Source organism: Onychostruthus taczanowskii, unplaced genomic scaffold, assembly GCF_017590055.1.
Source record: "Onychostruthus taczanowskii isolate IOZ18803 unplaced genomic scaffold, ASM1759005v1 scaffold87, whole genome shotgun sequence".
NCBI lineage: Eukaryota > Metazoa > Chordata > Aves > Passeriformes > Passeridae > Onychostruthus > Onychostruthus taczanowskii.
The window spans coordinates 1989045-2009835 of NW_024506662.1; the positions used below are offsets into that span (position 1 = coordinate 1989045).

The window sequence follows — 20791 nt, forward strand, 5'->3', positions numbered from 1 at the left end:
CACTAGACTTCAACCATGTTGTAGATCCTGGGTTTTTTTTTTTCTGTCAATATATCTCTTACACTGAAAAGCTTCTATCAAAGTCACAGTATATAGAGTGATGCCACCATAACTATCTCCTGAGGTCACCATGCTTCAGTTTTACAACTCTCATGTCAAGGAGATAAAGGGAAAGGAGGTTAAAGAGCCAACCACTACTACTGCACCATAAAAATCTACTGACTTTTCTCCTGACATACAAGGGTCCTGTGAGTTTAAAATTTAAGGTCTTAGAACTCACATTCCTGCACTACAGGTTGTAAGCGTAAAAATTTAATATTCCTCTGTGTAACAGGATTTCCATTCAGTTTTCTGTGCTTTGCTCTAAACACAGCTACCTAGAGACAGCTAAAAAAAGAAATAGGAGGGGAAGGAAAAATAAAAACAAGCAAAACTGACCTGTAATCTGAGTAATGAACCAGGTACAGCAGCAGGACAGTGACCTGATGCAAGAGGTGCAAGGAATAGCTGCAGGAAAGCCCTGTTCTTGCTCAGGGTAAATCATACACAGGAGCTGTGCAAGCTTCAGGCTCTTCCCTCCAGCCATAAAAATTACGCAACATGCACTGCCTCTGTGCTAGACACACAAAGAACACTTTTATAGAAATGGTGCCATAAAAATATTACAGACTGCTAGAGCAATCACCAAAGTAACCTGTCAAAAAATTGTCAAAATGTTTAGAAATATCTTCCCTTACTAGTGCAGACCTTTATTTGCTAAAAGGAATAAACTGGAAGGTGCTGTTTGGATACTCTAAACTCCTTCATCTGCATATCCACTTAATCTACACTGAGGAAAATTAACAATGCCCTTTTGGTCTTAGGGTAGCACAAGCAACATGATTGCTCCTCCTTTTTCATTTTACTTGCAAAGAAATATATTCACTGTACTGTATTGCATACCATAAACCAGGCTGCTTAAAAGACACAGAACTCACAATGACAGGGCAAAGGGAAGGAGCTGCAAATCTCAACTTCTGATTTGACTTCACCTAAATAAATCCCTCCCACCCTCTAAAGGTTAAAAAGTTACATACAAAGATAGTAAATTTCTGGACTTTGTTGCTACAGGAAGTTATGGAGAGATAAGATCAGCAAGCTACAAAGGAATTTAGAGGAATTCATGGTAACAGGTACTTAAAAAAAAATAATAATAGGAATCCATAGGCATGTTCCAAAACACCTCAAAACAGACAATGGGTTGGTTCTAGGGTGCTGGCAGAGAGAAAGGAAAATAGATCCCCACGGGGCTGCTGGTAATTTCTTCCAAGCAACTTCTCTTTTTGCTACTCTCCAGGATGGTGTATGGACTACACTGAGCAGTGGTCTGTCCCAGCAGGGCGCTTCTCCAATTTCAATGCTACTCTAATATTAAAATCTCTGCAGCTCACACAAAACCTAACTCCTTCCATAGGTAGGGAATCACAGAACACTGGTGTCTGTCTTGTTTAAATTACACATCCTGTTTTCTTTGTCTTGTTATCAAGGCAGTTAAATCTAAGATAGGAAGCAAAGTCTTTTAGATAAAAAGTCATTTTCTATTGTTTTAAGTAGTCAGAAGGAAGTCCCAGTTTAAATAAACAGCCATTCTGCCCAGGGATCACCACTGGGGAAATGCTGGCAAGCTTTCTTTTTTAATCTGACATTAATTTTAGATGTAACAGCTTTCAAACCTATTTGCATTATTTCATAAGTAATCTACTGCTACACTACTTTTGATATATTTTTATCTAATATTTCATAACAAACCAATCAACCTAAATCCAGTCCCTACAAGGCCTGTTCTCTGGTTATCAGGTAACTCCAGAAAAGCCCCTATAAGAGCAGGCTGTCAGATGGAAGGGATTCAGAAAGCACAATGCAGAATAAGACTGAATTCGAGACAACTAACAGATATGTGAGCTCTGTAAAGAAACTCTGAGGAGTTCAACATCCAAATCTTATGCTGAAGAAAAAATAAAAGAAAAAAGAGATGATGATCTGAGCAGCAAAGGAGCACGTGTGTGTGTGCTGGGGAGGCTGGTGTGTTTACAGGCAAGATGTGCCAATGTTGCCCTCATTACTCTCACACACACAGTGTTTAATCTCTGTGGTAAGGAATTATCCAGGAAAAGAGCTTAGACTTCCAAGAGACACTAAACCCAACAGGAAAGCTGAACACAGTGAACTTCACAGGCTTGCAGAGAGACACTGCCTGCAGTCCTCTGAAGAATTTTAAAGCAATCCCAACTACATAAGTTATGATCTCCCACATCTCAGCTCCCCCACAGCTACTAAAAGGATGGGAAGTTGGCCAATCCTATCACCTTTAGCTACTCAAGACTGATACAGCAGCAGTGTCTGGCTAGACCTGCTGCAGTGTCAAAAGAGAAAAACAACTCCAGCTCTTGCTTCAGCTGGAGAGCTAACAATAGATGCAGTGCATTCCACAGATCAAATAGAGCTGCAAATAATCCCAGCATTTTTTGCCATGGTCACACAGAGTACACAGGCTGTCAGTGAAGTTCTCCCCAAACTGGGGAAATACTGGGGGAAGTCTTGGGGCTTCTGTACCCTGCAGCCACTGTTTAAAATGGCTTTTTATATTATTGTCTCTGAAGATAAGCAAATAGATTCTAACGTGGTTTGAGCTGACAAGCCTTGCCTAAACCACAGAGCAAGACATTCTAAAGCTAGGAAACAAAAATTCTCATTTTCAGACAATGACCTGTTTTGCAAACAAGGCATATAGAAGATCTTTTTAAATGCAGACTAAATTCAGGATTGATACTGCAGTTTGGCCAGCTAGTCCAAATCACAGAAAGAAAACCCCTAAAGATCTCTAGAGGAATAAAATGGTTTTTAAACTGTTTTAATTAACATTAAAAAAATTGTTCCATTAACTTCAAAATTTTTAGGAAAAGAATGGCAAAAAAGCAGATAACTGTTTCAGACAAAAATTCCGCTTCTAATTTCTACAAAGCTTGCAATGAAACACAATTTTAGCACTTAGTGAAGCTTAGACAAAGCAGTGATCAGGTAAGCCTTCATAACAACATTTATTTTGACCAAGCATAATTAAATTCCAAAACCTTGAGCTAAGTTATTGGTAAAACACAGAAAACAAGGAGGATGGCTATATGCATTACACAAGCTTGTAAAACACCACTACCAATCAAGTCCTCTTCATCCTATTACATTTGTTGCTCTCCTGCTCAGCCCATCAACAGGTATCTGTAACCCTACAGTAATCACCTGGAAAGCATCCTTGGCAGAAAGCTGACAGAGAGACACTCACTGCCAAATGAACATTTGTTTCATTAAGAGTACCACTGAGAGAGGTTTAAAATGCAAGCATCTATTTCAGGTTTTCACTTGTGCCTTTGCTGGCCCCATTGATTATAAGATGTGCAGCTGGGAGCAAAAGGCAGTGCTTGTTTTTGGAAGGCACGTGATGCTCCTGATAGGAAAAATGGCCACTTACCTCACACCTCTGGATTTTACTGAGAACAGTAACTTAAGCTCTCTCTTGTACATGGAATTTGCTGGACAAAAAGATGGGCATTCTCTCCACTCCCACTCCTCTTCTGATCTCTTTTTCCATGCTGTCTATGAAGATTTTTAAACTTAACATCCAATAGGGAGACAACCAGCATGAAGTTACTCACTTAAACCTAAAAACACTCAGCAGCGTACAGGAGATGAAAGGAATTCCATGGAAAGACCACAACTACAAATAGTAGCTTGTTGCAACACAAAAGGAAAGCAAAATGCAAAGGTTCTCATGTTTTCAAGCTGTTTTGCAGACACAAATGGTGATATTGTCTGTTTTTAATAAAAATTCAAGTAGTTTTAAATAGAAGTGAATAATCCATGATTACCAGTTTAAAAGCTTATCCCCTAAGTGTACCAAGTAGCTACACAGAAAATTAGTATTTGATAACCCAGTCTAGCAGTATTTCCAACACTTTCAGACAATTATGAAACACAAATAAGCTGTGTACAAAGGAGACAAAGCACCTGTCTCTTCAACTAGTATTTTTGCTAGGTGCAGAAGCCAGAAGCACTGCTAATTACATCTCAGCAAAGCTTTTTCAAGCAGAGATTTATTTTCAAGTAAAACATTTTGTTTTAAAAAATTATTATACTTATAAACTTCATACTGTAGAAGAACATACTAAAAATTACAAAACACTCTCTAATGCATTAGATTTCCTTAAGGGTTTCTAAACTACGCAGATTCCTTTTACGACAATATACCTCATTCTGATGAAAACATGGAATTTCTGCTGAAAGTCAGAGCAAATTTAAGATTCAGCAGACAGCATATTTAAGATTCTGCTACAATCTACTGCAGCAAACAACAGCCTGGGCCAGACAGCAAGGATTTTAATCAGGTGCCTGCAACACCCTGGTACCACGGTAAGGGAATGAAATCTGAAGCATAGTGCAGTTGTGTAACTACAGCAAGAAGAGTTTATGGTAAGAAGAGGGTTATTCCTGCAAAACCAACCTCCTCCCCCCTTTCAGGCTATCATCAGCAGGTTGTAGCCCAACATTTTATCCCAAAAACTGGCCTACCCTGCCTGGATCCCAAAAGGGTAATCCTTCACAAAGCGACCCCTGAGCATTACCAGGGGAGCTCTCACCACTCTCGTTCTTTATGCTTCAGTCTTTGCCCTGCAGTACTGTCAGAGATACCAGCAACAGACTGCTCCACACTGCTTCTTACAAAGCTCATGTTTTCAACTGTGCAAAAATTCGCAAGCTTCAACCACGACTGATGACTTTTTTTATACATTTTGTGTCTGTATTTACTATGTACCTTCTCCCCATGAGAAAAACCTGAATGTCATAGCGAGGAGCCTCAGTTTTCAGGAGACTGCAGTTGTTTGGCTTACACTGAACAGATACAGTTCCAAGCTGTGAAACCCAGCAACATTTTCCAGGAAACTGCTATGTTTCAGCTGGTGCTCAGAACCTCAGCCCATGGAGGGATGTCAATCACACTTGCAGAAGCCCGTGGCCCAGTGTTACATCCAGAGCAGATGTGAGGTTTTGAATGGGGAAGGAAGCAGGCTGCCATGTCGATAAAGAGCCTATTTAACTTCAATCACAAGAAAAACACCAGCACAAACCATTAGTAAAAACCTGCTAAAAGGTAACAATTGCATCTTCAAGGCCACTTACAAACTAATGATGTCAAATAAGTTTAATTTCCTCCAGGTCTTCTGGAGTTCTACACTAATTACCACAGAGGACAGATGCTGTCGAATGACTTTGTTCTTGACAGCATTCACAGGGCATTTTTGTAAGAGATGTATACACAAAATTACTGTAAGGAGAGCAGAAAGGAGATCTGAAAACCTTATTCAGACACCAGATGCTACACTCAGAGAAAATATATCAAGTGCAGCTTTGCAATGCCTGTGCTGCAGCAGAACCATGAAGAGATGGAAGAGTATTCTAGCTAGCAGAGAGGACAGGAGCCCAGAAGAAGATGCAAGCAGTGTAAGAATTTTGGCTAATATTGGCAGACTGGAAGAGTGACAGAAAAAACAAGTTCAGGTCTATGTTTAGATACATGCCAGTGAACAGATGCAAATCAGGACATGGCAGACTGGACAACAATCAGCCTTAGCTTCCAAATGAGGTGGACCAAATGGAGAATAACAACTGGCAGGAGGTCTTAAAAACAGACCACAATGAGAGACTAATGAAATTGGTGAGCTCAATCTTCAAAAGACTCAGGAGAAACACAAAGCCTCACATACACTAGAGTAGCTTCATAGAGAATAAGCTGGTCTGTACTATCCATGGTTAGTGAGTATGGAAGCATTAATACACAGAAGGAAGATTTAAATAATGAAGTGAGACAAAACCTCCAAGGATAATTCAGAATGGGAAAAAGTTTCACAATAGAGGTGATACCATCTCAGATTCAAGATGCACTTAAATGAGGTGCCCAAACTGCAACCTGCAGGAAAAATCTGTCTGCCCGGATGGTCTCTGGCATCATTTTTCTCTGGAGTCTCCAAAGACTTAGGCAGAGAACGTGTACAGATATTTTGAAAAGCTGTTCCTGGCTGCTCAGAGGGTACCACAACACCTCCTTCCTTAATAAGCAGGACTACATCTGCCATGCAGCCAAAACTCACAGAAGTGACCCATCTCATCATTTACTGCAGACCAGGTGCACTTCCAGTTATCTAAAAGGAGTGACTGAAGTGGACTGCCCCAGTCAGGTAAGCATTACCCATCCTTTATCTGTATGGTAAAAGGGAAGCTCAACTCAGTCCAATCCAAAGCACCTTCAGAGAAAGCCACCAGGTCTAACCTGCACAAAGCAGTAGGACAGTGAACAAAGTGTTCCAGTCCTGTCTTAAAAGCTGATGGATAACTATTGGTGGATGTTAACTGGCTGAAGTTAGCAATTCTGATTAAGCACAGTACAAGGAGAGGACAGATCCCTGGAGTTTGGGTTCCTGGCAAGCACACCTTGTTGTGATCACAGCTTCTTTCCTTCATGTGCACACTCTACTAACAGGACAAGAACTACCAAGAGTTACAGTGATTTTAGGGAACACATGCAGCTGACAATCTGTTCCAAATCTACGTGCCTTTCAAATATCACAGCACTATTATTTCCATTTTTAAAGAACATAAAGAATTACACTGGATTCTGGTTTAAAAATAAACTCCAAAGTTAAAAAAAAGTACATGAGTTAAGAGCACTGCAAAGTTCTGCTTGCTTATATATGAAGGAAGGAGTGACTTGCAGTTGTAAAACCATTAAAAAGTCTTAGTTACATACTTACTCCTCTCACCCCTCCCACCTTTTTTCTCAGACTGCCTCTGACTTTGGATAGATGAACTGAGGAGTAAACGAACAGCTAGTAGGTTTCTTCATTATTCAATGTGTAGTGACGTTTTTTGCACATTAATCAAAGCTTGTTCTGAATACCAAATTCAGAAGTTATTCACAGTTTAAGCACAGTGTCATAAAATATAGCATTTGAGAGCTTCAAACTTGAGCACAGCTTCTTTTTAAGAAATTAGCAAAAAGTTGGAAAGTAAAGGAGAAACAGAGAGGAAGTTGTTCCCTCCATGGGAGGGCTGAAGCACAACAACTGGTGCACCCAGTCTTCTGATGCTGCTCATTTAATCCAAGATGATCCAGGAGCCTTTGTCTTCAGTGGCCATCTAAGATTCTCTCTGCTTTGAAGGACTAAGGTAGATGCTGAATAATTTAATGTTTTGACAGATCAGGCCCACAGTTTTAAGTTAGTCAGTAAAAAACAAGCTGGGACACAGCTAATGAACACCCCTGACAACTCTCAAGCAGCACCAAAGGACAGAAATTCTTTGAAAAATAAGAAGCAGTCAGTGCTTGCAGAAAACACTGAGCTGAGTCCATGAAATCATCTTACCGTCAAGCAATCCCCTGTCTCATTCATTAGAGACTTTCCAGCCTCTGCAACAGAGAAAGGCAAACTAAAAAACAAACAAACAAAACAAAGCAGGCTTCAAGCCACCATCTATTTCTATCTGCAAACCAGAATCCAGGCTCTATTGCAGGGGAGGAAAAAATAGCATAAAATCATTCATATGCTCAAACATCCTTTTTGAGATAATTCTGCATCTGGTGTATGCATACAGGTATTAATTAATGACCAAGAACCAGCAGGGTAGTGTCACTGCTCACATATACGCAAAGATTGTATTGATTTCTTTTCAACAGCCAAACAAAACTTTGGACCACTGGTATCAAACCTACAAGATTTGTCCCAACTTAATTTCAGTTTGGGTGGAAAGATGATGGATAGGAAAAGCTGACTGTGTTGTCATAGCCCTATTTATAGCAGCATAGCACCTAACTTTGAAATGCTCTTTGTTCTACAATCAGAGTGTTTGCAGAACATCCCCTTTCTACTCTGAGTTCCTTTAAGATTTATCTAAGCAGCCTACCAGTACACTACTTAAAACTTACAGCTCAAATTTCCCACTTTCCTGGGTATATTCTACAACTTCTCCATCTACACACTAAAATAAGTTCATTTCATCACAGATGAAAATATTATCTTCACAACTAAATTTCATTCTCCTCCCTTCTCAAGAAGTGGAGACATTTTTACAAATTCCTACTGTTTCCTGTGCCAAAGGATAGAACTAAAACAAGCCATCATAGCACTGAAAGTCACAAGCACTTTTCTCATTCTCATCAAACAGCTGTGCAACAGAAGCAGAGATCCCTCTTCCCAAACCAGAAAGCAAAAAAGGCCCCAAGCATCCCCGTCCATGTATTTAAATCATTTCTGTGACAGAGCTCAGGTCTGATCTTACCAAATGCCCTAAGAATTTTTTAGGTTGCATCAAGTTCTCTTTGAGTACACAAATGTTTTTTATGGGGCCTGCTTGAGAACAGGCACACAACTCCCTGGCACTGAGGTCTGAATTAAGCATCAGACTACCAGAAAGGCATTTGTGTTACTAAAGGCTGCTTGCTCAATGATGCTTTATAGATTAGAGACACCCCCTTGGCAAAACAAGCAAGAGAACAGTACTGAGAGGTGTTTTGAATCTTTTCCTAGATTTACTTCAACTCTTCCTTTGGGTTTCTGCTTTATTAAGAAGCCACACATAAGTACATTTGCTATAATATTTTTTTTAAAGCTACTTTTCAAATCTTCAGATTTGAAGAGATGTTAGACAGTTCTAAGAGCAGAAAGCGACAGTATTTGACCTGCTAATTTAAATATCTATCTTAATTTCAGCTTAGATTTTGTGAATTGTCTTTCAAAACCCACACGAAAATTCAGAAAAATTACTAAAATAAGATGATTACATAGTATAAACATCATACCTGAGACACAATGCCTATGTTACAAAACCACAGTATTACAAATCCTCAGCTTTCCAGTTTCTGTATTTCAGACATCTATACTGCTCCACAGACTTTGAAACAAAGATCAAATTAACATCCTCCTGGATTTCAAATATTACTTTTGCCTTGTTTTCCACTAGAGAAGACTAACTAGATTATAAAATAATGCCTTACCAGATGTTGTCATTTGTCCATTACTTAATTACTGGTTCCAGAGCCACAGAGGGTAATTTTCCCAAACGCACTCTAAACATTTATTCCAGAATCCATTGAAAGCAAATGTGCAGAATTTAGATGCTGAGACTGCTTTGGTTTAGCACTGGAGGGAATGGGAAGGTGGGTAGAGAAGGTATGAACATATTCAAATACTAACATTAGATTTAATAATTAAAAATTAACGTGATATTATGGTTTAAAGATTCAGACAGTGCCATCTGCACCACGTATAAAGCTTTTCACAATTCACAGCCCAATAATCTTTTTCCCATATAACAAATTTCTCCCTTTTGAAGCGTTAACATGTTGCTTGGCAATGCCATCCCACCTCGGGGAAGATAACCACCAGCCCTTTTTTGTCTGCTTGGAAGCCTGATTGTGTTGCACAGGTGTCCCATCCATGTGAAAACAAAGAGAGGCTCTGCAAGTGCACTGACGTCAGGGCAGCTCCAGCAGCCCCAGAATAGCAGCTCCAATACACACTTCATACTCCAGTGCTACAGGAAGCCAGAACCATACCCTCCTGCTAAAGTATAAAATGAACGGGCAGAGATATGTGCTGGGAATACCAATTTAATATATCCTGTACTAAGTGACATTCTGTTTGTTGCATAGCAACAGGAATCTACTGCAGAAAAACAATATGGAACTTTTTTTTTTTTTTTCACTTGCCAAGCTACAATTAACCCCAGTCTTCCTGAGAAAGAGAACATCCAAAGTATAAACACTACCTTTGTCACCAGTCCACCAAAGATGCTATCTCCAGCATTTACTCTGTTCTACATTTAAATGATTCTGTGCATTTAAGTGGCTGGAGGGTTTGGTGCTGCCAAGAGAAAATTCCCTGCTGCAGTGCATATGGCCAGCAACATTTTAATCCTTTAGTAATGACCGAAAAAAAGTTCTCAGATGCACAAAACTTCCATTCGTAAGCATGAAATGCTTTTGTCATTTCACAATATTTCTGTCATACTATGTAAAAAAAATAAGGCACTTAAATTTTCAAAGAAAAGCCTATGGCTTTATTTTCAAATGGTTTTGCTTTGTTTTGTTTGGGGGATTGGTTTTGTCTTACAAAATATAAAAAATGAGCACCTACCCAAAGTACTTTGAATTTTAAATGAGTTTATCTTCAGATTTCATAACAACGTATGTACACTTAAACTCCGTGCCTCTTCATGGGAAAGTTTTTTGTAAGACAGTATGAATTACACAAAATTTCCCCATGTTCCCAAAAGAACAAGAAAATTACAATCACTCAAGTGGCTGGGAAACTGATACACTGATACATCATAAATTATATAAAAATATGCACCAGCAAATTGGAGAGAATCCTCTCTCAGCTTTTTCTTTGCTAGTTCTTTCTTAAACACCCTCCCCATTCCAAGACAAGACCAAGCTAAGCTCACTGAGAGTTACAACCAAAATACCTGGTAAGTGGCCTTTGGGGTGAGTCTAGTCCCTACAGCCACCCCAAGCACAAACTCAAGGACCAGGAGGTTAGTCCAATTCAAGATGAAAAAAATGTGAGATTTCAAATACATGGATTCGAAATCTGGTGAATGCTGAGACTGGTACTACACAAATCACCAAAGGTGCAAGCATTCTTCACATTTACATGAACAGTCTTCACATCAAGGTTTTCTTTTTATTGTCGGGGCAGGAAGCACTACAAGAGGAGAGGTCTCTTGCTTTGCATCCATCTGCCCTAAGAAAAGGAGGCATGGAAATTCAAGGAAAGATATCCAGGGTACTCAGAATTAGCTTAACAGTACACTCCTCTATCCTGTGGTAAGTGGGGATTTCAACAGGGAAAATAAAATCCTACTATTAAGTATTATTAAGCATTAGCCATGTCTAAAGATGCAAGCCTTGCAATGCAATCCACTTCTATCTGCATCTCACAGATTTACTACACAAAAGTCACACTAGTGACCAAGACCATGTCTTCACAAAAATAACAGGTGGGCTCTTTAAAAAAGGCATTCCAAGCATCCTTTCCCCCCAATGATTTCCAGTAGTCAGATGCTTGAAAGGAAAATATATCTTCATGCTTTAGATGGAAACAGTGACATTTGAAAAGTATTTTCAAAGGTTTACTTTCTGACATTGCTCTCTGCAATGCAATCTCCACTTCCTTTGTGTAGACATCATCTCTGTAGAGTAACACCAAAAAAAATTGCAATTTAAATAGATCCTACAGCTGCTAACCTGTTTTCAAGCACCCAATTCCTTAATCTCTGAAATAAGAATTACACCAAATATTGCTATGAGGTCAGACATCAAAACTATGAGCTACCTTTAAAAAAATAAACCACACAGTAACATTTACCTGTATCTGCAACATGCCTGCAACAATCCACACAGTACAAAATCTCCACATGGTGTCTCCAAATAATTGAGCAACTTTCTGAGGAACTCAGCCCTTGGATGTGTGAAATTGCCCATGTCCTGTTCCCCACCACTGCAGCAGGTGATCTAATAAAAGATATTGCCTCTCCTTATAAAACCTTTGTCACATTCATAAGCTTAGAGCAACCCAGCTACAGCAACAGCATTCATAACCTGCAAGACAACCTTTGTGTTTGTCATACTGCCATACTTTGTGGATTTAGCTATTGTTGGAAGCTATGTTCCTGTGACAATTACAGGAGCACAGCCCTGTTCCCTCAGTGACTAAGAAAGGTACACAAAATAAAAGGAATACCCTCTGGTTTCAAAGTCACCTTCACAGTATGCCAAGGAAGAAGCCTGAAGCCACCCCACTCCTCCAAACTTTATGAACAGACTACTGGAAGATACTGCCAGAACAAAAAATCAAACCCCTGAGTGCAGCAGTCCAGATTTCTTCATCCCACAATTTAGGTGCAAGGTCAGATGTGAAGTGAAGCAGTAATCACTGGGAGGATAATTAATGTATGATGCAGTTAACACAGCTGATCACCAAACCAAAGGCTACTGGACTCATCACACCACCCGGGGGAAACTAGAACAATGGTTCCACTGCAGTATTTCAGATTGCAGCATGAGATCGTGAAGATGCAAAATCTATTTTACTAACTTCTTTTATGTGTTTACTGCTTTAGTCTTCTTCCTCAATCCCAAAGTAAAAATTTTCATCCAAAAGCCACTACTGCATTTCCACTCAGTAGCTAAAAACCCAAGGAAACCATTAAAATGGTACAAAACCTCATTCTCAATTGTTCTCCAAAACACAACACTGAAGAAGCAGCTGAACAACTTGTGCTTAAGTTCAAACAATTATTACTCAAGTGCTCTAATCATTCACCTCCTCATCCTCCTACTCATGATTAGACACAGGTTCCCTGCTAGTTTTCCAAAATGGACCTCTCTCCTCAACCTTCTCTTGGTGAGAACTACACTGAACTGGAAAGGTCTTCCATGTCTTCCCTGAGCCCTCCAACAGCAGGCTCTAACCAAGGGGGAAAAGCACTGACTGCCAGAGACAGAACTACTGCCTCCAGACAGCTTCAGACCAGATTGTTCATACCTGACTAGGAAAGAAGTGCTGTGTTCCAAACGTGTTTATTTCATATCCATATAAATCAGACACCTCCTGCACCACTCTCCTGTTCTACTCACACTAATGTGATTCAACTAAGTAGATCGGTGTACAACAATAAATTGAAATATAATGTAATCTCTGACCATATTCAGAGATTTCTATCAAAGCAGAAGTATTCAGAAGTAGGGAAAAAAGTACCCCTAAAATTTTTTTTCAAAAAAATAAGTCAGTATTTCTGCTAGAGTAGTACATAATGAAAACCAAACCACACCTGTTCTTAAGTAGCACGTTCAGTGATTAAACTTACATATACAAATTGTAAACTTCAATACTGTTCATTTTCCTAGCGCTGTCATTCACTATTTTGATTCATTATCTCTGCCAAAATTAGGCTCATTTGGATCAGGTTTCACTGTTTGGTCAGTCTGATCACACCATCTATTTCAGACAATAGGTAACTATGTTTATTCTGAATTTGTAAAGTTCATTTACCATCATTCACAGTAGCCAATGGCAGATTTCTAAAAACAGTCTTTGCAAATGCATTCAAGAACACAATACAAGTTTTCTATGAAGGCTTCACTGTGCACAGTTTTAAATACAAATCCAACAAGATTTTTTTTTAAAATCAGTTTTATTAAACTTAGGCTGGGTACTCTAAAAGAGCCAGCATTGTTTAATGGACTAAGGCTTGCCAAATGGATCATACGTCTTCCTCAAATACCAACAAGAGTTCAACACAGGAGATATAATAAAAGGTGTACACATCACTATGCACTGTTTATAGAAGACTCTTTTATAAAAGCTTTTAAAAGAAAGCAAAGGGCAATGAGATTTTTACAGAACAGGAAAATACAGGGAGAAAAGTTTTCAAAATGAGTAGCAGCGTATAGTGTTCATTGTAATGCATTATTGACATGAAAAACACACACTAGCTAGAAAAGGAAAATTCTTGCTCGTCTGGAGCTGGAAGCTTGGAGCCTGAAAAAAGCCACATACTCAACATAAGTTATTGGAAGAACTAGTGATTTTAGGCAGCAATACTACCAGGTTCAATGCCCAGATTTACTCAGAGCATATGCTTAAGTCACATTTGCAAAGCCAACCAGAAAGCTGAAAGAACCTAAAACTACCAACCACCTCTTTCCACCAGTGCCAGTAAAAATACCACTAATGCAGCACTATTGAAACTTTTGCTGGAAATACACGAACTACAACAGAGTCTTAAATCATCTTTCCATTTAGTACTTCCATTTTCAATGCCATACAACAGGAAAAAAATGCAACTTAATGGAAATCTACAAAACATAAACTTCTAACAGACATGACCACTTATAAAGACATACTGGTCTATACAACTGAAATAGAAAAGCGTTCACCAGGAGTCAGATGGGACCACAATAAAACTCTACCTTAACCACATGCCTTTCAAAGCATTTCAGTTTAAAAGCTACTTTCACTGTATGGTAACTGGCAATAAACTAACTGCAGTCAGTTAAACGACATTTTAGGAAACTGCTTTAAGGACATACATAGAAATTTATTTTCTCTAAAAAGAAAATTTAAATATTTCCTTACTTGCTATAAAACTGGAACTAATGCATAATGTAGGTCTTAGCTATACCAATGATCACTCTTGCTCTTTTACCATTCTGCTTAATTCCAGGTTTTAAAAGTTCTTCTGTTTTGAACTAGGTACCAAGTATGCTACAGCAAACAACAACCTTGCCTTACCTTCTGTATGGAATTTGCAGTAAGTACAGATTACTTTGGAATCTATTTCAGGAAACAGAAATTTCAAATTCGTAAAGAAAAGACAATGAGAGAACAATTTCAAACAAAACCCTTCCAATGGCATTTGTGCTGCAAACTAGAACTTCAGAGTTATTTCTGGCAGCACACCAGTCCAGCAAAGTAGCATTTTAGTATCAGCCTCTGGAGCGCAATCAGTTTCCATTTCTTTCTCCCATACTTCACCTGGTGTCAGCACCTTTCCTTACCATAATAAAAAATAAAAATAAAAAGAAAAAACACACCACACCAACTCACACACTTAGCAAAGAAGCAGACCACTTTTGGACTAAACTGAAATTGTTTTTACTATTCTTCTTTTACATAAAACAGCTTTGCCTAGAGAATTTTCAATATGCGAAATTAAGAGCAGATTTTTTTTTTTGCCTGAATATTGACGATGTTTTCCTTTAATAAGCCTTGCCTAAAGATTACTCACAGAGACAAGAGAGTTGTACTTCAATTCCTCACATTAACTTGTGCATTGATTCCCAAAACATGTGCTTATTACAAGCAGTTCAGCTGGAAAGACTAATCCGAAGCGGATTGACACATCATCTCACATCCCACTGAACAGCCCTGTTTTCTCCACCAGGCTGTCACCAGCATTTGAGCAGGAGACCCAGGAAGATGTCACATCACCTCCCCAGCAGCAGTTCCATAAGCTCCCATAAGTGCCTAGAGAACCACAGCACTAGGAGCAGCACATAACACCATCAGAGGCTGGTAAACACAACATTCCCATTCTCTTCTGGATCACTTCTAACATTAGTCATGAAACAGCCACAGTGAAGGAGACTTGTAATACATGATAGCAGAGAAGCGGTTTGGCAATTAGAAGGACAATTTATTAGGAGAATTTGAAGTAAAATTCAACACTTTCCTCTATAATCAGTATTGCTACAGAGCATTTTCAAATCAGACTCAATTACTTAGACATACATAGTTATTTCTCAAGTTAGAAAATTTGAAAGGTAAAAGAAGGTGGTGCAGCTATTTCTAAAAGAGGAAAAAGTTTCTGTACATTATTCAGCCAAAAAAAGCTCCATACAAACTATGTTCTTCTCCAGGTTTGTGAGAAACCATAGGAAGTTTGGGCAGGAGAGGCACAGCAGGGACACAACAGCAGCTCCTCACCTGCAGGTTTAAATACAGGCAGGTACAAAAGCAGCTTCAATCCCACATTAATCCCAAGGGAGATTCTAACAGCCCAAGAACACAAAGTAGTTGTATCGAATTCCCAAGGACTGGCAGGGCAAGGTGGGGTGGGAGAAGGAGGCAGGCACCAACATATAACACAGCTGACAGCTCAGCAAGGCTGATGTGACTTCAGTCTCTGCTACATTTAATATGAGCTACAACTAGAAGTCAAATTTTTTTTAATCAAACACAAAAAGCACACATCTTCTGCTCTCTCTCACCACCACAGCACTCTTAAAACCTAAACATGCCTGGATGTTTAAAGAGCTGGCACATGGATTCCTCCACTGCTGAGTGGAAGCAGGCATGAACTGTCAAAAGCAATTCTAGATGAAAGGTCAAAGCAAAGAAGGGAATAATATCTGTTTCACAAAATACATTTGCTCTCTCTAGTAATGAAAGCAAATGACTCTATCCAGTGGTTCAATAACCTCCTTCTATAACAGTTCCACATGAGCTGCCCTGGCATGGCAAGGAGCAGCCCTCATTACAAAGTATTTCCAATCACATGCCTAAGGCAGCGCCGAGAGACGTCACTTAGGGCAAAGCATCCACTGAAACAGGTGCTGGGAGAAAAATGTTTCTGCTTTTTATGGAAGTGGAGAAAAAAGGCTTTTAGGCTAGAGTGGCCCGAAGCAGGATGCCAACTAACTTCCTCTTGTTTCCTGACCTCCAACAGCAAACATGAAACCCTGAACCAGAGTCAAGAAAAAACTTGTACATGCCCTTCCAGAGAGCATTCCTGAATTATACACACTCCCAGACTGTTTCTAATTTTTAGAGGCTGACAACATAATTGCTAAGATGGTCATAAATAGCTTTCTCTAAAAAAAAATGGATTCTCATTCCTGCACTCTCCATTCACAGGGCAAATTTTTAAAGATTTATACTTTTACTATCGAAATAATTCACTAAACTATCCAGAGGCCTTGCGGGCAAAACAGCTGTCAGATCCCATATCAGGTGGGCAGAAACAGCCTGTCCAAAAATTACTTGCAACTGTCACAAATAAAGTGCAAGCTAAAGACCACACTTCTATCAGACAGATGACTCAGTCCATCTGTTAGTATACTTAAGAACAAGGAAAGTAACCTGAATTCTTGTATCCACCTGAAAAAAAAAAACCTGCCCACACCACCAATTTCTCTCTTGAGATACAAGCAATTTTAGGAACTGTATTGCTTGCAGTTATGCATATCCAGTCTAATTTAACTGCCTGCTTGCACTTCCAACATTTCGTCAAATATTTCTCAACTAAATTAAGCTTCCCATTTCAAATACACCATTCGGGCAAGTATTAAAACTAAAGGCACAATTCCAAAGAGTTACCTTGCGTATCCAAGAATAACTTAATGTCACCATCAAATTGATGGCCTTGCTGCTGTGCTGTTTCACCACCTTAAATAACTGCAGTTATTGCAGCAGTCTGAACTGTACTATTGTCACTAATAATGCCCTTGCATACCCACTTTCCTGGAAACCCCAGGAAGTGTGTGTGGGTTCCTTCAAGCATTCCTAGTCCCAATGAAGGTACATGTTTTGTTACTTGTGCTGTGGGCTTTCACTCAGTAAACAGTGAGTATGGTATTACTTTTCTTAGGACAACACTTAAAATATAATGAAGGCTTACCAACCCAGGCATAAAATATGCTGACTTTTAAATAATAACATGAAGCGCATTCTGTAGCAATATATTTGAGCAGAAAAACTGCAGATTTTAAGTAAATAGAAATTTTAGTGTGGCTTAGAGACCACGAATTTAGCTACTTTTTTAGCTTGCAAACACAAGTGAGAATACGACATGACTTTTCAGAAAAGGCAAAATCTATAGTAATTTAGCTGTTTACCCTATCTAAACATGGAATGAAATTCACATATATATGATATGCATAGTAGCCCATCATAAACACAAATTATTATACTGGGCTCTGGAAATAGTCAAATTTAAAATTTTCTTAAAAACACTGTTTCTTTCCCAGTTCTTGGGAACTTGGGTAATGAAACCCGACTAAGCAGTCTGCTTTCTGACCAGCACACTAATGAAAAACAATTCTTTCCCACACAAAGAAATGGATGTAGTAATCCCAAGAGAAGGCTGTACAGTTTGATTTTTAAAAAGTCAGTATCTTGTAAAGCTCATTTATTTTTATTGGAGTTAACACTCAAAATGAGCCTGACATAAAAAAAAAAAAAGGCAATTCAGTTAACTTTCACTGCAGAATCCCAGCTCTAGCAGCAGAGTTGTGTTTACCAGCTTCTGTAATACAGACTTCAACATATGCTACAATAAAAGTCTGTTCACACACGTTCTTCCTGTACAAATGGATGGGAAGTCACGCTGTTACTAGAACAGGGGCACCAAACTCTGCTGTTACCTGCATCTTCACCACCTCTTCCCCCCACCACGTTCCAGTCAGCTGGTGAATGGAAACTTCACTGAATATCCCCATTCCTGGATAGCTATTATATTATAAGTGCTCTCAGGAAACTGGATTAGGGGCAGCACTTCTGTCAGCTAAGCAGAGTACAAAGAGAGCAACAGGTGTCCCTGGGAATCAGCTGTTTACCTAGGGCAGGAGACACAGATACACACAGCCCTTTTCAAGCTGGCTCCTGAACCAAGTAACTTCATACTCAGGCTAGACCATTTAACTGGGATATTTAATATTCAGAGTTTCTCTGCAACCTAAAACCCCTAACAGATGTTATTCAAATAGCAGATCATTTCAATTTGAATACAAAGCAGACTTCTGCAAGAATTAATTCTTGTGTACTGTCGGTGTTTGTGTCTTACAGAACTGCTGATTATTTTAACATTCAAAGATGCTCTTCACAACGATGTTTAGTATTATCTGATAGAAGGAAAATCAGTCTGCTCTTTGGTAACTGAACAGCTAAACACCCAGACAAGACACAAGATCTTAACACAAAATCATCAGAATTATTTCAGGCTCATGATGGCTGAAGAATAGCCAAACCACAGGAGAGAAAGTTAGGGTGCTTCTCCCCCCCACTCTGTCTCAGTTAATCTATTTATTTTTTTTATTCTTTGGAGCACCAACTGCATACTTACCTGCCCAACAGCAACGAGAGAATGCCGTTTACTCATTCCACGAGACCATCAGTATTGTGCCAAAAGTAGATTTTTAGTATGAACTGAACTGCTAAGATTTAACAGCACCTGCAAACACAGGAGCTGTATATGAAATGCTGGTTGTTTGTCCCATCTACCCTGTCACTCCTCACCCATCAGACCTTGCCTTGACCAGCAAATGCACGTTAAAAGTCATTGCCTGAGCAATATACAGCATGAAGATATTGTTTAAACATGTTTCAGAAATATACCATCAGCCATAGTCTAAACAAGTCCAAAGAGAGAGCAGCGCAGTGAAAGCTTGCCATTGTACTGGAATCGGACCAATTAAACAAAACTGACTGAGTTTAATAGTGCCTCTAAAGAGAGAAAATACTTCTTTAACCGCATCATTTTTTTAGCCTGTGTAGTTTAATTGGTACAGCTTGATTCTTTTTTTCCAGAGGGCTGGAACCAAGCGTTCTGGAAGTCAGTTTCCTTTGAAACACCCCAGGAGCACTCATCAGAGCGACCCTCCAGATCACAACTGCATCTCCCCCTTAGCAGCTTGATGCTCCCCAGGCACCAGCGGGTAGAAAGCTTCAATGCCAGTAATATATTCATTTACCTACATTTCCTCGCTGCTGCAAGTCAACTATTCAAACACCTAAATAAGCAACCTAAGGGTAGGTTCAACCTAGACACTTTCCTGTTGTGCTGGTTGAGAGAAATACTTGTGCTCCCTCCAAGCTGGCACAAGTCCTAGCACACATACAGTTACACAGCGAGCAGCCTTGCTGCTCTAGCTCACTTCACTCAGCATCACCCGCACAATCCAGGCACTTTCTGCCAGCACGAAACCCAAACTTTCACGGGGCTTCCCAAGGTATTGATGCCAAGCTTTGCTCGATGAGCAGCCTTCATTGTGCTAAAGGCTGTCAAGATAATTAAAAAGAACACCTCTGCCTAAAGGATCTGGATACAAGCTGTAGGTTTTCCAAGCTGTAACTTTTCATTTGCAGGGTATCTGACTTCTACATGAGCAATATGAATAACCGAAAATAAATTATCACAAGACAAAACAAAGCTTAAAATAACGTAGGACATAAATACCTACAGTTAACAAAGAAAACTAGAGGGAAATACAGGAACACAATTCTAAACAAAACAGCAGGGAGATTGTTCCCATGCTTCCCGCTGCAACGCTACCCTTTCCACTGAAGGTGCACTGAAAGAGGGAATCCTCATAGTACAAAAAAATTTATTAGGATTTTCCTGTAATTGACAAGGAATTCTAACGGCTCGTCAGTTTTACGCAGCAGAGGAATTTGCCGACTTTGATCACGCAAACCTTGCCGGACCTCTACTCCGAAGGACCTCACGACTTACAGTCGTGTCTTTAAGACAAAGAAGGTTCATATCCAACTGCAAGGCAGACAATAACTTCCAGGCGAAAAAAAAAATCCAAAAAAAAAAAAAAAGGCAGGCATGAGTAACTCGTTTCCCCAGCTGTCTGAGCGAGGGGCAGGCCTACCGGGAGCAGGGCGGCCGCGGGCAGCCGGACCAGCGCCCGGCCACCGAGCCGCATTTCTCACCGGGTCCTGCACCAATCCAGAAAGGAGATTATGGAAACAGAACAGGCGCTAAAAGCGAGCTGGGGGGAGGATGGCGGGGGGAAGGGGGGGACGGGCCGGGGAGGCAGAAAATCGCCTTCAAATGAATGAGCCGGCGGGGAGCGGGAGTTCCCGGCGGGAAGGCGGCAGGCACCCACCTCCCTCCCCGCCGCCCCCAGCCGCGGCCACCTCTGTGTTTACATCCCAAACCTCCAAACGCGACACTTTCCCGGCTGCCGAGAGGGGGATCCCCCCTCCCTCCTTTCCCCCCCGGCGCCTCTTTATTGATTACCGAGGGAAAAGCCCAGCTGCTGCTGCAATGCAACACGCGCCGGCTAAGGCGGAGGGAAAGGGGGGGAAAAAAAATCACCACCGGCAGAGAAAGAAAGGAGACGGGCGCCCGGGGCTCACGCCGTGCCCGGCCCGGGGGAGGCGCCGGAGCGGGGCCGCCCCCCGCCCCGGACTACAAA

General features: G+C 40.2%; 1 protein-coding gene across 11 annotated transcripts in view; it reads right to left on the minus strand.

Annotated features, from left to right (window-relative positions):
- The window catches only part of ENAH (ENAH actin regulator), a 91943-nt gene that overhangs the window by 70539 nt on the left and 613 nt on the right, over window positions 1-20791 (minus strand). The window lies entirely within an intron of this gene.